Source organism: Tauraco erythrolophus, chromosome 7 (genome assembly GCF_009769465.1).
Source record: "Tauraco erythrolophus isolate bTauEry1 chromosome 7, bTauEry1.pri, whole genome shotgun sequence".
Taxonomy (NCBI): Eukaryota; Metazoa; Chordata; class Aves; order Musophagiformes; family Musophagidae; genus Tauraco; species Tauraco erythrolophus.
The window spans coordinates 41,661,441-41,676,442 of record NC_141471.1 but is presented as its reverse complement, the minus strand read 5'-3'; positions in this window follow the sequence as shown (position 1 = coordinate 41,676,442).

Genomic DNA, 15,002 nt, shown 5'->3' with positions numbered 1-15,002 from the left:
ATTTTTGGAGTGTGGTTATGACAGCCTTCTCAAAGACAGAACAATCCTTTTAAACATGGAGAAAGTCATACAGGCGTGACAGAAATTTGCCTTGGTTGAACAAGGAACTCCCCATAACTCCAAGGCAAAGCTATTGTAGAGGAGTGCTTCAGAGGTCACTTCCAACCCAAATTATTCTATCATTCTGTGATTTGCTGGTGGAACCTTACTCTGAAAATCATTGCATAGTCACAATCCAAGTGGGAGATAGTTAATTCTACCAGAAACATAAACAATGCTGGGAATCAAAACCTTTTTTTCATTATTCCTTGATGCTGTATACCATCCAGCAAGTGCTGAGACCAGAAATTACTGTTAGATATGAAAGGATGAATACATGAGTTAGTCTAAGCTATGTTTCTTCAAGGTATTTTTGATATTCTATCTACAAGGTAGATCTTCTAGACTTTCTAATGTTTTTAAAACACATTTCAATTTTGAAAAAGTATTTCAAACAAACAAGACCATTTAGGGAAATGAAACAATCTTCAACAAAGATAGATTAACTCTCATCACCTATAAATACCTCAAGGCAGTGAATATTCATAATACTTCTCTTAGCTTCACCCAGTTCTTTAACTCTGGACAGGTTCTTCATCCTCCAAGCAATTGTCTCACTGCAGTCAGAGGATTTTTTGCTCTATCCTTTGTCTAAAGGCACCTTCACTTCTGAGAACACTTGTCTGAAACTCATGAAGATATACCATCTCAAAAACATGTTCTAGAGAAGCTCAGAGACACATCACCCCTTCACCATCACCACCATTTGCCTCCAAAGCCCTCTTCTCTTCTGTAATCTTCTCAGTATAACCGAATACTGTAACCACTTGTAATTTCTGCTGTGGTTGGTTGGTAATTTCCATACTGCTCTAGAAATGTCTGCACTCATAAACATTGAGGTCTTCCAGAGGGCAGTGGCTAGCAAGTATGTACAGTATGACCTAAACCTTTCTAATAAAACATAATACTATGAATATGAGGAGAGCATAGATTGTTTACATAGTCAATAATTAAATTGTCTAGAAACTTTCTATTTGCATGTTATTTTCTTATAGAGCTACAAATGCAGGAATCGATGTTTTAAGCATATTCATTTCTAATAGTCGAAGTCTGAAACATGAAGTCACATTTCCGAATTATACTTCAGACAGGGCCCTCACACTGTCTTCTTAAACCAAAAAGGAATTTTTTTGTGACTAGTTTTTCTTAAAGCTGTGGGGTTTAAAATGGTTGCTACACTGAAAACAGGATTGATCTACACTGACAGAGTATTCTGTGGAGCTCTGATTAACCGATTCAGCTTTATTCATGCTGGAAATTAATAAAATATAGGATAGTCCTTTAAAATTAGGAACAGTTTTCACTCTAGGGTACAAAACCCCCAACATTACAACAGTCTCTTAAATAACCTTCTTGATTGAGGGAAACCCCCCGCGAAATTTCTTGCAAAAGGACACTCAGCTGTGCAAATGCACTCTAGGCATGGATCACACCAACAGTCTGGAACAGCCTCTACCTTCTAGCTGAGTGTTCAAGGTTGGTGGGTATTCTGAGGGGCATTCAGGAATATTTACAGAGTATTTTGAGGTGATTCTGAACATCCCAAAATGTACTCATCTACCCTACCCTCCTGGAGCCATTCTACTTTTTCTAGAAGACTGAAATAGTGCAAGAAAGCAACACTTTAACTTCATGGTTAGGGAACTTTCCTTGGAGACAGACATACCTCAGTTCACATCCTTGCTCCTGGGAATGCTCCTTAGCAGCAAACAAGACAGAGTCCACAGAAAATCGTCAGAGCTTTCTCTGTGCACCTGCTAGCCTGGCAGCTGGAAAATTAAGATCTACATTCCTACTGGGCTGCAGAGAGAATTTAAATGAGGTTCCTAATCCCTTATCTGCTGGTCATATCACCATGACATTTTCTTTTCTGCTTCTGATACTGCTGCTATATTAAACATAAATGATTGAAGAGCTTTAGGAGGACTAAAGATTTATTATTTACTTTTGCCCAGCCCCAACTGCAAATCATAATGTTATGCCTGTGACTACTTGTTTTGTATCTGCAGTGAGTGGGCAAGAAGTCTCAGGTGGCGTGGTGATGAGAAGTTGTCTTCTGCAATGCTAATGTCGTGGTTCAGATGGCAGCCTTTGCTGGGGAGGCTATCTGAAAAGGCTAACTTATGCTTCTGCTAAGTCACATTGGTTTATTGCTGTCAAGAAGGAAGAGGGATAGAGTTATCATCCTCATGAATCATCAGGAAAACTGCCCACTAGTTTCTCATTTCAAAGGCTTTATTGATGAGCGCTACTGAAAATACATGCAGAGCTAGATTTGATTTCCAAATACCCAACTGAAACAATCCAGGAAATTCAAATGGCACCATTACTGTTTAGGCCAATGTGACAAGCTTAGTCAAGACTCCAAAGTCATTCTCAGCTGCAAGCGATCAGCCACTGCAATAATGAGGTTGACAGAAGAACAAGTCAAACCTAGCAGCTATGTTCTCTCATGGAAAAGTCCAGTAAGAGGAATGCAGAAATTGACTGTATCTATTTTAAGTTTGGTTCTGGAATGTGGTTTTCAATAGTTCACTGATTTCCCCTATTTGCAGACCAGTATCAGAGTATGAAAACTGGAATTCTTTCAGGAGGAAGAAAACTAGAATATGTGCTCTGTTGAGCTGCTAACGATTGTTCAGGGAACAGAATGGAGCTAGTCTGAGGTAAATTCAAAAGAAATACAGACTGAACATCAGTTCCTCAACCACAACTATTTCACTCCTGAAATCCTCTTTAAATACATTGCATTACTTGCCAATACACAGGCATTATTGTTTTACAGGTCTGTTGAGGTATTCTGAAGAATTCTGTACTTGAAATTTCCAATTTTTTAAACTCAATTTCATATATTTTGGGTTTATTTCCACATCAGATTTTTGAAAACAACTTTGGAAGGCAGATTTGTAACAAGGAGAAAAACAGCAAAAACCCCATATGCATACATTACACATTCGAACACAATAATGCTTCCATGATTCCAAACTACAATGGTAGTAGTTGCCATAGTTTAAAGTGAGAATAATAATCATTCCAGACTACACATTGCCACGTCAAATGGATAAGTAAGTACTTTGCTATTTCCTCTAAACTTGACTTGGAAACAATTGGCTCAATATTGGCTATTTATCTAGAATTTTGTCACTGGCTTCATTGTGAGATCCTTACTTGGACTAATGACATGATCTTAGGCAATAACTTGCCAAATTAATGTCCAGAGCAGTACTTTCTTTGATCATTTTGATCGCTTTATTCTTAACACTTGATTAAAATGAGGTATCCTTCTGAGAGACATGTCAGAGGTTTTGCTGAAGGAGTTACTCACTGAAATGATATGACCCCCCTACACAAGAATTAAGACTAAATGTCAATAATGATTTCTTCTGGCCTTAATATAAATAGTCTACCAGTGTGCAGCAAGGACTGATTTGAAAAATACTGTCTGAGGAGTAAATCCTATTCAACACGAAAGAAACTTCGTCAAGGAGGAATGAAATATCAAGTTTTTCAATGAAATGTTTATAACTGTGGTTTTACAGAAACAAGATTTAGTACGTACATACCTATGGACGGAAATCAGTGTTTAACAAAATGGAAAACATAAAGCAGATTGAGCAGCAGGAAGTAGCGTAAATGCCAATATTCTACATAATACTAGTGTATTTCAGCAATAACCATCAATGCAGGAATGGTAGATTGAGAAAAATTAGGCATTGAGCCAAACAGATAAAAAGAAATATTACAAAACCATGAAAGCACCTTCCATGAGGTAGCAGCTACTTGGATATTGGAGGAAAACTCTAAAAAATTACTGAGGAAGAAAAGTAACCCCTGGCAAAAGGTGAAAGAGTTATTGGAATCAGAAGTAAATGCAGACTTCAGAAGATGAGAAACCGCTGCTGGATTGATGCAACTTCTACCCTTGAGCCAGTGGAAACTGAGAAAGTGTAGAGTAGAAATATTTCCATATGTTTAACTGGTTACACCTTTCCCTGTTCATTCACCATTTGCCGCTTCTGAAAGAAGAGTAGAGGTTAGACAGAGCTTTAGTCAGATCTAATCTCTTTGTATATTCTTCTTACCACACATATTTAACACCAAGCTGCTTTTCCTGCATTTTAATTATAAAGGGGAAAAAGGTGACTCAAGTAGTACATTGTCAGAACCTCCATCTTTTTTACTCTAGCTTCAGTAGAAAGTGGTTTATATCACTAGGGAAACAATGTAGCTGGACATTGCTAGCACAGCACTTCTTTCTGAAAGTGAAGGAGGAAGTATTTCACCCTACTTTACATTCTCTCTCTTTCCCGGTTCTCAGGGAAACAAAGATGGCATATTAGTACATCTAGCAGATCTTAACTGTCTTACAGCTCACTGGTGTAGATATCTACTGCCATTCAACTAATGACAAGCTGCGTAAGTTCCCATGGTTGGCAGTACCTCTAGGCAATAATGTCTGCTTCCCCAAACCAGTGTTTGATTTCTGCATCCAAATCTGCACTAACATGAACATCATGTTGACACTGGCCTGACATTGACTGAACACACCATTTCCTTTTCAGTCAAGCATGCAGCTTACCAAGCAGGTTATAAGGCATAAAATTCCAGCAAAAATGTTTGAGTAGAACTTGTTTCTCGCTCTGTCACACACACGCTATATTTGCTCATCTGTTTTTCACAACTAAAGCGGTGGTAACAAATTGGCAGAAAAGTTGTGTCAATTTGCTTTAATAAAACTGCAAATGGTAAAAATCTATTAACATTTATTGGAACTGGCCGACACCCCTCTCTTCTTGAGCGAATGTGGGCTTTGTTCCCCTCAAAAAAGTAGTAAAACAGACTGTTTATAATGGTTGGCAGCAATAGCATCCATACCACAGACCTTTACATCCAGCTATTTGGATTCATGTCAGCCTCTAATATTTTGAGAAATTGATCCACAGAACAATCTCAGGGTTGTGATTCAAAATAAATTGCATTAGGTATGTCTACCCAGACGGCTGGGTATCAGCACACAGTTGTTTTTGAGACCAGGCTGATGGATCACGTGGCCAATGAGTTTCCAAATGCAGGCTTAGAGACAGCTCAAGTGTCCTCTGAGGAATATGTGTCTGTTAGACTCTCAGACCCAGGCTCCTCACATACAGACTGCAGGCTGTCCATGGGTGATCATGCTGCCGAGAGCTGACGTTACGCAAAAAGCTGCTCCAGAAACCATGTTTCCAGAACTAGATAAAAATAACCATTGGGTTTGTCAGAGACCATATAATGTGACTGAATTAAAGTTCAGGTTCCATAAAAACGGGTAAGAGGTAACAAAACTGACCACAGTCCACTTGTCTCAGTGGAGGAACAGTCCCAGACAGAAGAGCTGCATTCACTTTTGTTAACTTATCTAAAATCTAAAAGAAAAAAATATATTCCCTCTGGGCATCACCTAACTAAAAGTTTTGGCCTCAATATACTTTGAAAGAAAAACCTTGGTAAAGGAAAAACATTTATGTACTTTACTGAAAATGTCATACTACTCCTCACTCTTTGATACTCCAAGGACCATGACACTGTTTTCACCACCTTATGGATTTTCCACAACACTAAGACACATCAATTTGACTTTACGTTTTAGTGTTAGTTTTTGTTGGGTTTTATATTCCCTACACATTTTTGTTTCACTGCAATGGCTAAAGTCATAGTGGTGGGAGAAAGACACTTGAGATTCTGTTTAAAAGAAAAGAGGATTTTCTGAAGATTAGAGAGACCTGGCTTCAATTTTTGGAAAGCTTAAATTTGAGGTTAGCTCACAACAGTTTCGATTCTATTTCAAGCAGATGGAGAAATCATAAACCCAAATTGCTTATTACATCTTTTAAACTACAAACCAGGGCTAACTGCAGAGAGATTTGTTTAGCACCTAACAGCAATGGAAGGCACAGCTGAGAAGAAATGGAATCTGTATTAGAAAATACCTGGAGAATTGTTGCTCACACATTGTTTCACAGTTGTCCTGTCCATGGGGAACTCTGTAAGAAACAGCATGAATAAACATACCACACTGTTAGTTACCTTAAATAGTTTGCTTCACTGTATTCCTCTCGCAAAACAATATGTATTTTTTCATCCATGAAGATAATTAATTCATTAATAAATCACTCAGCAGACAGCTCAACAGATTAAAGAAAATCTTCTTTGAAAAATTCAAAATAATTCACATTTGCTGCTGTATTTATGGTGGGAAAGTCCATCATTCTGGCACTAATGCTGAAGTCAGGCATGAGGGAGGGATTGCAAAGGAAAGGTTGTCTATTGCTTCTGGACAAGAACCCTGTAGAAAGGCTGAATTGCTGGTAAGAATGAGCATATCTTCCAGTCTCTTCTGATGACTCATGCAATGGCTCACAGTGTCAGGCTGAATTGCCCTGCCAAGTCCTTTCATTTTGTTTCTCTGAGAAAAATGAAAGCGAATAAAAGGAGGAATCTTCAAAGAAGATGGGGCGAATATGAAGGTTAAACATAAGCCCAGCAAAACAGCCAGTACAAACATCTGTCAAACACCTATACTGAAGCACTCATTTAAAATTAATTCAAACAAAATTTACAGAAATTCTATTACAAACAGTATTTTAAAGTTATTTACAACAGGCATCTGCAAACTTGCTGAGGGTGCACTCGATCCCACTGTCCATGTCTCCAACAAAGATGTTAAATAGCACTGGTCCCAGTACTGACCCCTGAGGAACACCACTCATCACAGGCCTCCGCTTGGACATTGAACCATTGACCACAACTCTTTGAGTGTGACCATCCAGCCAATTCCTTATCCACCAAGTGGTCCATCCATCAAACCCATGTCTTTCCTGTTTAGAGACAAGGATGTCATGTGGGAAAGTATCAAATGCTGATAGTATCAAAAACAGAATGCAGTCCTCAAGTCATACTCTGCTTAAACTCTAATAGCTGAAAATTGGAATACTGATCAAACTATAAATCGATGTGAATTTCCTTTAAATATAGCCTTTCTGAAACCAATCGTAAGTAGAGTTATATAAAAACAAGAAAAAGAAAAAAAGACAAAAAATATGACTTTAAGGCCACTTTCTGCCACTCACAGTTGTAGCAAGTGGTACTTTATAATTAAAGATCTGGTAATGGTGATGAGAAAAGTAGCATTCAAGATGAAAAGGAGGGGGGAGCTGGGGAATCAGTCCTTAGTGAACAGGAAAATAGACAGACAACACTTAAAAGAATCAGAGATGATATTTGCATTGTTAATTCAACACCATAAGAGTGAGATGTATTTTCACTAGTGTAAATAACCAAAGGTTAGGGAAAAAGAAAATGGAGCCTCTAAAGGATGGCTGCAATAATGAGGCCGGTACTAAAAACAGCCATGTCCAGTATTAACCTTGGCATTTAGAAATAACAGGAAATGACTCTGGAATCTGGCAGATGTTTCCCAGAGAAAACATATCAAATACTGTAGGGATACTGAGGTTGAGCCAGAACAGGAATCTTTGAAGTCTGACATGAAGTGGTGGATGTGACGAGAGAAAATCAGTTTAGAAAGATCAATTTAAAACATCTTTCACAATCAAGGAAATGCAAAGTGTCATTGTGAAAGCTAATAGAGAACACAACAAATGTTAAGGATTACAGAGAACTGTGCACATCTGATCTGGAATGGCTATCTCATCCTTAATTAGTAACCATACTTTAACATCTTGCTCCCCAGCCTCAGTTGCAGTGCAGCAGGGGATTTACAGGAGGAGAATGAAAAGGAATGTACAAAAGTATGAGGACACCCGTCCTCTCATTGGCATTGACCAGCACAGCAAGTTCCCTGCTGCAGAGGTCACATCAGGAAGGAGTCTACATCCAATCCTGGTTTTATTTTTTATAATCCACAAGCACCACACATTCTGAGTTCTGGACTGAGCCATTTCATAGAAGAACGAAGGCTGAAATGACGGGCTTTTCCATAGAAAGATATTACGGTCATACGTACTTCTAAGCATGGATAAATTGTGTGCTTTACACATTGACACCTGCCTAATATCACATGGACAGAGACTATTTCGTATCTTTATTGATACCCTGCACGGGTAGTATGCCACAGCCACAGAGACATGCCTGTAGCTTCCTGGGAAGACATACTCACTGCTGCCTCTGGCAGAGGGTAACTCCATCACACAGCAAGGGGCTGATGCTGTAGGTAGCAGTTTGTTCTTTTTGCTGCCTCCTTTGCCTGCTGAGATGTACTTGGGCTGTGGAAGAGCATTTTCTTTCAGAATGAGTGTTTATTTACACAGATTTTGATGGTATTCAATGTTACTCTACTGTAAGGACTGTCTCTCCCATCTGGCAAATAAGCAATGACACTAGAAAATACGCGAGTAAGCAGGAGCTGAAGATGTAACTCCAGAAGGATAAAAATAGTGGGAAGAAAATGCAGGAACTTGTGAAGCAACGAGAAAGCAACCGACTCCTCAAATTGACTTAGGAACATTGACTTAGGAACATTGACAGAGAAGTTCTGCACACCTGGTGAGCAGGACAGATCAAGCTTTGGAAAAATACCACAAGGAAGCTCAGCCTTAGGGAGTTAATAAGTGTCAGAAGTCCCTGTCTAAGTAACAATTCCAACCTGATCCCAACAAATTTCCAGGAGCAAAATTATATATGCAGATGTCTCTCAAAGCCACCATCAGTCAGAGAGAAACATCAGCACAAAGCATTAGTAGTTTCTTTCTACAAGCTGGCAAGGGAACCAGTGCTAGGTTGTGGAGCTGCTACGGCCATGAGGTTTTTGGACCAAGTGGAGCTCCTGGCCTTGTGTCAGAGAGAAGCATGGTGGGTATTGCTTGCATCTCTCTTGCAATGGTTATTTCAATTCATTGCCAGTAAAATGGATTTTGCTGTGTGAAAATTAATTCCACATACCAATTTTCTTTCAGGTCAGACTTTTAGGTCAAGCTCACATCTGTCACAAGTTCACATGTGCTTTCAAACAGCTATTTATAAAAACAAGTATATATCACTCAGTCTGAGTCCTTTAGAAAGCAATAAGAGTTTGGCTACTTTTACTCAAGTACAGCCAGGACTTCTGATTATTATTACTTTTTCTAAACCCCATTCTGTTCACAATGACACAATCATTTTCTTTAACCTTTCATTTCATGACAAGCATTCATGCACAACCAACATGAGGTAACTACACCCTCCCAGGTCAAGTCAGCAACTCAGCATCAGCTTGGATCAAGCTATGTTGAAGTTGATTGTCTTTTTTTTGCAATGCATACGTAGTATTTTCATACCACTTCCAGTCATCACTGAAATGATCCGGACAGTGCAGCAGGTGAGGCATTTACCTAATGAGAGCACTAGATACTGGAGAACCTTTAGCTGAATGATTTTCACTCCTAGAGAATATTGCCTCTTACAAACATTGGAGGAAGGAATCTGTCATGAGAAGAAGTCAAGATCATTCAGAAGGAGAGCTGGTCCTTGTGCAGAAATTCCTATCTTACAAAGAAAGAAGCACAAAATGCTCAATGGTGTATGTGCTTTGAAGTAAAAGTCATTGATCATCCAAATTCCAGCACTATAAGGCGTTTTTTTCAGTTTGTAATCAGACAGGCCTTTTCTTTCCTTGTGTGTTTTAGACAACAGCACAGATTTAAGTCACTGGAAACGATGTAAAGGGAAAACAGGCAAGCAGCCTTTGATGCCATTTGAAATGAACATAAACTTGTCTTCTGGCATCAATGCAGTGGAGATTTTCATGTCCCCATATGGTTATTCTCCTGGCTGAAGCCTGTGAAGCAGATGCACAACACATGGAAAGGAGAGAAAATTATACTTAGATAATAAAATTAAAGCTGAAAAGTAAAGGAGAGAATTTCAGGAATCACTAAAGTGAGCACCTCCCAGAATACACTCATAGAGTTATTTCTGTTTCCAAAAAGAGAAAGAAAAAAAAATAACCCCACCAACCCTCCTGTAGTTTATGAAAATGATTTGCTTTATGAAGAGAGCTCTGCTGCCAAAGTCCTGCTGCTCTGCAGAAATGTATCCATGGAGAGAAGGCTGAGTGCTGCTTATGCTTTTGTTTTTCCCTGACTCGAAATGGATGGAACACAGATTCTGTTTTCCATTCAAAATACATTAAATCTTCATTTAGGGATTCTATTGAACGGTCATAAGAAGGACAGCTTCTCAGGGAATATCACTTCTTCACTGCCCTCGGACAAGAAGCCTGGATGTGACAAGTGCACTTGATAACAAAAATAGTTTCCAGATAATAATAAGCTCCAGTAAATACAGCAACTGTGACCTTCCAAAGCTACATCAGCTGCATATCTCTTCAGCTGTGCTCAGACCAGGCAATACTATGACTGTCTGTGCAGTGAACCATGCCTCTTTCAAAAGCATCTGTGGATTTTAAGTGATCCCTAAGCATTTTAGAAATGCAAAGCAAATTAAAATTATGAAAGGATTTCTCTTCACCCTCAATGGTAGATGCTGAACTACTCTTGTTAGCTGCTGAATTCCATCTCAGCCAGAGACATTAGTGGGAAGTCTGTGACGCTATGCAAACTAACACCCAGTTTGGTTAATCAAATCAGGCTTTCTTGGTTACCCTGTTATAAGAATATCTGATAGGACACCTGGAGGGCAAATGCCTGATGGTAGTTTCAAGTACTAGAAGGTGCTAAATAATGGATAAACTATGGGCTGCTGTACTCTGCAAAAATATCCAAATTGCAATAGCCTGAAAGAGAAAGCTTGCAGCACTACCAATTAATTTTCATTAGGCTTTGCTGTGGTGCAAAAGTGGTCCCAGCAAACTAAGAGCTGTTACTTCTCTCTAAAGTCTCTACAGAGAAATAGAAACTTTAAGGGGGAAGAGGGAGAAGAGGGAGGGAAGGATGCCCAATTTAAGGATAAATTATCGAGGGTTTAGTAAAATACGGGTTTACACAATTGCAGGCTTCCCAATTCTAGAGACCTGAATTCAAAGTAGGCTGCAAATAAGGCACCTCTGGTAATTTCAGTCTGGTCCCTAATGGGCATAAGTGTTTCACAAAATCGTATCACTTAATTAGGCAGTAGTGAGGAGACACAACAGCTCCGGAACAGAACAGAGGAACTTCGAGGTCATGACAGAGGTACTCCTGCGATAATATACATGCTGGAGATGACAACTGCACAAATTGCATTTATTCTCTGGGAGACAGCACCTCCCCCTTCCAGTATGAATTGCCAAGAGGTAACCCAACAGGGTTAAGATATGATGCCGTGTTGTAGAACTGAGAGAGCAATGCACAACAAGGTAGTTATCCACTTAATTTAGCCCCCCTTTGCCTCTCTTCTGCCCTCTCTTCCTTGTTTACTGCTGCAGAACATTGAGTAAACTGTTGTTAACAATTCTAACCTTACTACTTTTCAACAATAATAGACGAAAAGTAGTGCAAAATGCCTTACTTTCTGGGTGGCTTATTAATATTCAAAATGCATCTGGTCATATATGTTCTGACGTATCTGTTAATCTCCTTGGGCAGAAAGGTGCAGAAGTACTTCTGCTGTGAATTTGCAACTTTAAAATTCGGTTGGTAAATGCATACATATTTTGCTGTCTTTTCTACAGTATCTGAGGTCCTCACAGACTCTACACACACACACACAAAATGTTACGGGTTTTTTTTTCTTTTTTTGTTTACACAAAGGTGAAGAGAAAGGTCAAAGCCTTTAAACCACATCAAACAAAAATGTCTGAGGAAGGAATAAGGTCTAAATTCACATTTCCCATAGCACAAGATTATAACTCAGTCATAAAATCACCTTTTGCAGACAATTGTGAACATTTGCTTTCTGATATTCTTGCGCTAGTAAACCTGCAGCTCAGATTTTTGATACAGACAAATAATGTAAATATCAATAACAAATAATACAGCTGAGGACAAAATATCAACACTCACATTTCAGTCGATTTGCATTATGCATACAGGACAGCAATAAGGCAATATACTTGTTGAAATACCTGCATTGAACTCTTTTATGAATAACTCTTAAAGTCTTGCTGTTTAGAACTCAGTTCTATTTACAACTGAAGGATATTCTAGAGATAAAAAGGATCGCCAGAGAGAGGCTAAGAAACTTAAATCTGATTTAAACACAAGCCATGCCAAGTGAAGATATTGTTCAGATTCTGTCTAATATTTTTACCTCTTCTAGGGCTAATTCTGAAGTTCTGAGTGGACACAAAGCAGGATAGGCCTAAAGTTCAGGCAAAATATCAACAAGGTAAATTTAGTGAAAGGTTTGGCTTAGGTCTTCCCTGCTTCAGAACATGGGTCCAAATTCCTGAAAGTGTCTTTGCTTCAGTTATCTTGTTTAGAAAATTATTTTTATTTGAACATTACTATGATTAAAACCATAAACATATATGAGACAGAATTACATTCTCTTCTGTTTTGCAGTTCAGTTTTTCTGTAAATAGATTCACCTCCTACAGCTTGTACTCTCCTTCATTCCTTACCGCTGTGTAATCTTGACTTTTACCTTCTATGCTACATCCTTTCTTCTTTCTTCTGAAAACTCCATCTACAGACAAGAGTGCAAAAAAGATGAGAAGATGGTGTTGGCAAAATTTGGAAGATGATAACGGCACATTTGAAACTGCAGATTAGAACCTCCTTATCAAATGAAAATATTGCACACATCACTAGCTAGCTTCACTAGTAAAAAAGTAATGCTCTCCCCTTCCTCTTCTATCTTGTTCTGCATGCACAAATTGCATAGCAGTTTCCTTTTAAAGTAGCTTTGGAAGGACTTAAGGCCATCCTCCAAGTTATCACAGTGGAAAACATTCCCAATGAAGTGTCTGAACAGAGTTTGAAAGGTGCAAACAGAGCGTGAGGCCACACCTTGAGTACTGTGTCCAGTTTTGGGCCCCTCACTTCAAGAAGGACGTTGAGATGCTGGAGCGAGTTCAGAGAAGGGCAACAAAACTAGTGAAGGGTTTAGAGAACTTGTCCTGTGAGGAGCGGCTGAGGGAGCTGGGGCTGTTTAGCCTGGAAAAGAGGAGGCTCAGGGGGGATCTTATCGCTGTCTACAATTACCTGAAAGGAAGTTGTAGGGAGATGAGAGTCGGTCTCTTCTCCCATGTTATGAATGACAGGACAAGAAGGAATGGCCTCAAGTTGCACCAGGGGAAATTTAGGTTAGATATCAGGAAAAATTTCTTTACAGAGAGGGTTGTGAAGTATTGGAACAGGCTGCCAAGGGAGGTGGTGGAGTCCCCATCCCTGGAAGTGTTTAAAAACCGTGTAAATTTGGTGTTGAGCAACATGGTTTAGGGACTCTGACAGTGCAAGGTGAATGGTTGGACTCGATGATCTTGAAGGTCTCTTCCAACCAGATGATTCTATGATTCAGACTTCTGGACTATTTTTGAATGACAGTACTTGAAACTTTGCACAGTAAGCTTTAAAGGAACCATTTTTTATGCCGCCTAAAAGACTGTCTCTGTATTTGTCTTGTTCATAGATCAGAAACAGCCTTCAAAGAATTGTACAAAAAGAAAGTTCGCTCTATTAACACTTATAATAAAATTCTCATTAATTACTGTTCTGCTTGAAAAGCATGAAACTATTTTTCAATAGCCAGAAAATACAGAGACTTCATGACAACTCAAGCTCTAACCACCTTGGAAAATATAGTCTGGAACCTGGGATCTGGCTGAGTAGATGATATAATTCAAGAAGAAACATTGCATTGATGGCCACTAATGACCCCAAGCAGACTACATTAACCAAGAGTTGCCCCATGTGGAGGCTGAGATCCAAAGTCCAGTCAAATCTATGGAGAGTTCTTTTACTGGTAGAAAGTACAAGTTGTCTGCCCAAGAAAAATCTATCCATCTCTACCTCTGTGGTGTACTAGAAGACCTGTGATCATTCAAGGAGTTTCCTATAAAAATACATGACTTTTTGGGGCTTTCGAGGAAATACAAAACCAACACTGCAGCAGCTCTCTGAGGGGACAAAGATATGATAAGCAGCCAGGGAGAGAATACATGCTTGCTTTTCTATTTAAGCTCTTCCTCTACTGTTTTTAGCTTACGTCTTGTGGTGTTAGGGAAACATCTTGGATAAATATCCAGCACAGATCAACCATTAACCATCACATCAGAACAAAATTGTGTGCCTTACAGAGAGAGGATTCTGACCACAATTTCTGATGATTACTCTTTTACATAGCGTTGCATAAGAAGTCTGGCCAGTATAGGTGAAATATAACAGCTGTACCTTGATTATATGCTTTGCTACAGTAATAGTTCTTCAGGGAGAAATATTTCAGAGTAAACACTTGGGAAAGTTACTCTGCTGTATAATGCCTCTGCACTCCTACAAAATGAATTTTCTAAGTTTGAAACTCTCCTCCAGCCCGTGCCCACTGGAGCTCTATAGTATCATAGGTTTTTCATGCTCCGAAGCACTGGGAAAGGGAGAGATAGCAGAGTGACAAGACAAGTTACATCTGCCATGTAATTGAGTGAGAAAATGGTTTGATGGGAGAAGGGGGATGGAGGAAATTATATATTTTAATATAAATTCAGTTTTTTTATTTATTAAGGCAATATATAATGTTAATTAAAAACCCTGACCTTTATATTGGTGCATTCACATTTATTTAAATTAGGTAATACTTTTCTATACGTTTTTGCTTTTAAAACAGTTGCAAAAGAAGCTACATAAAGTTCTAGCTCCTATAAACAAAGTGTCCTTCTGGATTTGAGAATGCTGTGAGACCTACTGCAGAAATCCAAATTGATTTACAGTCACAGAGCGGCAAGAGCCCCATAAGTATTTCACGTATAACTTTTGGTGAAAACGAGAAAGTTA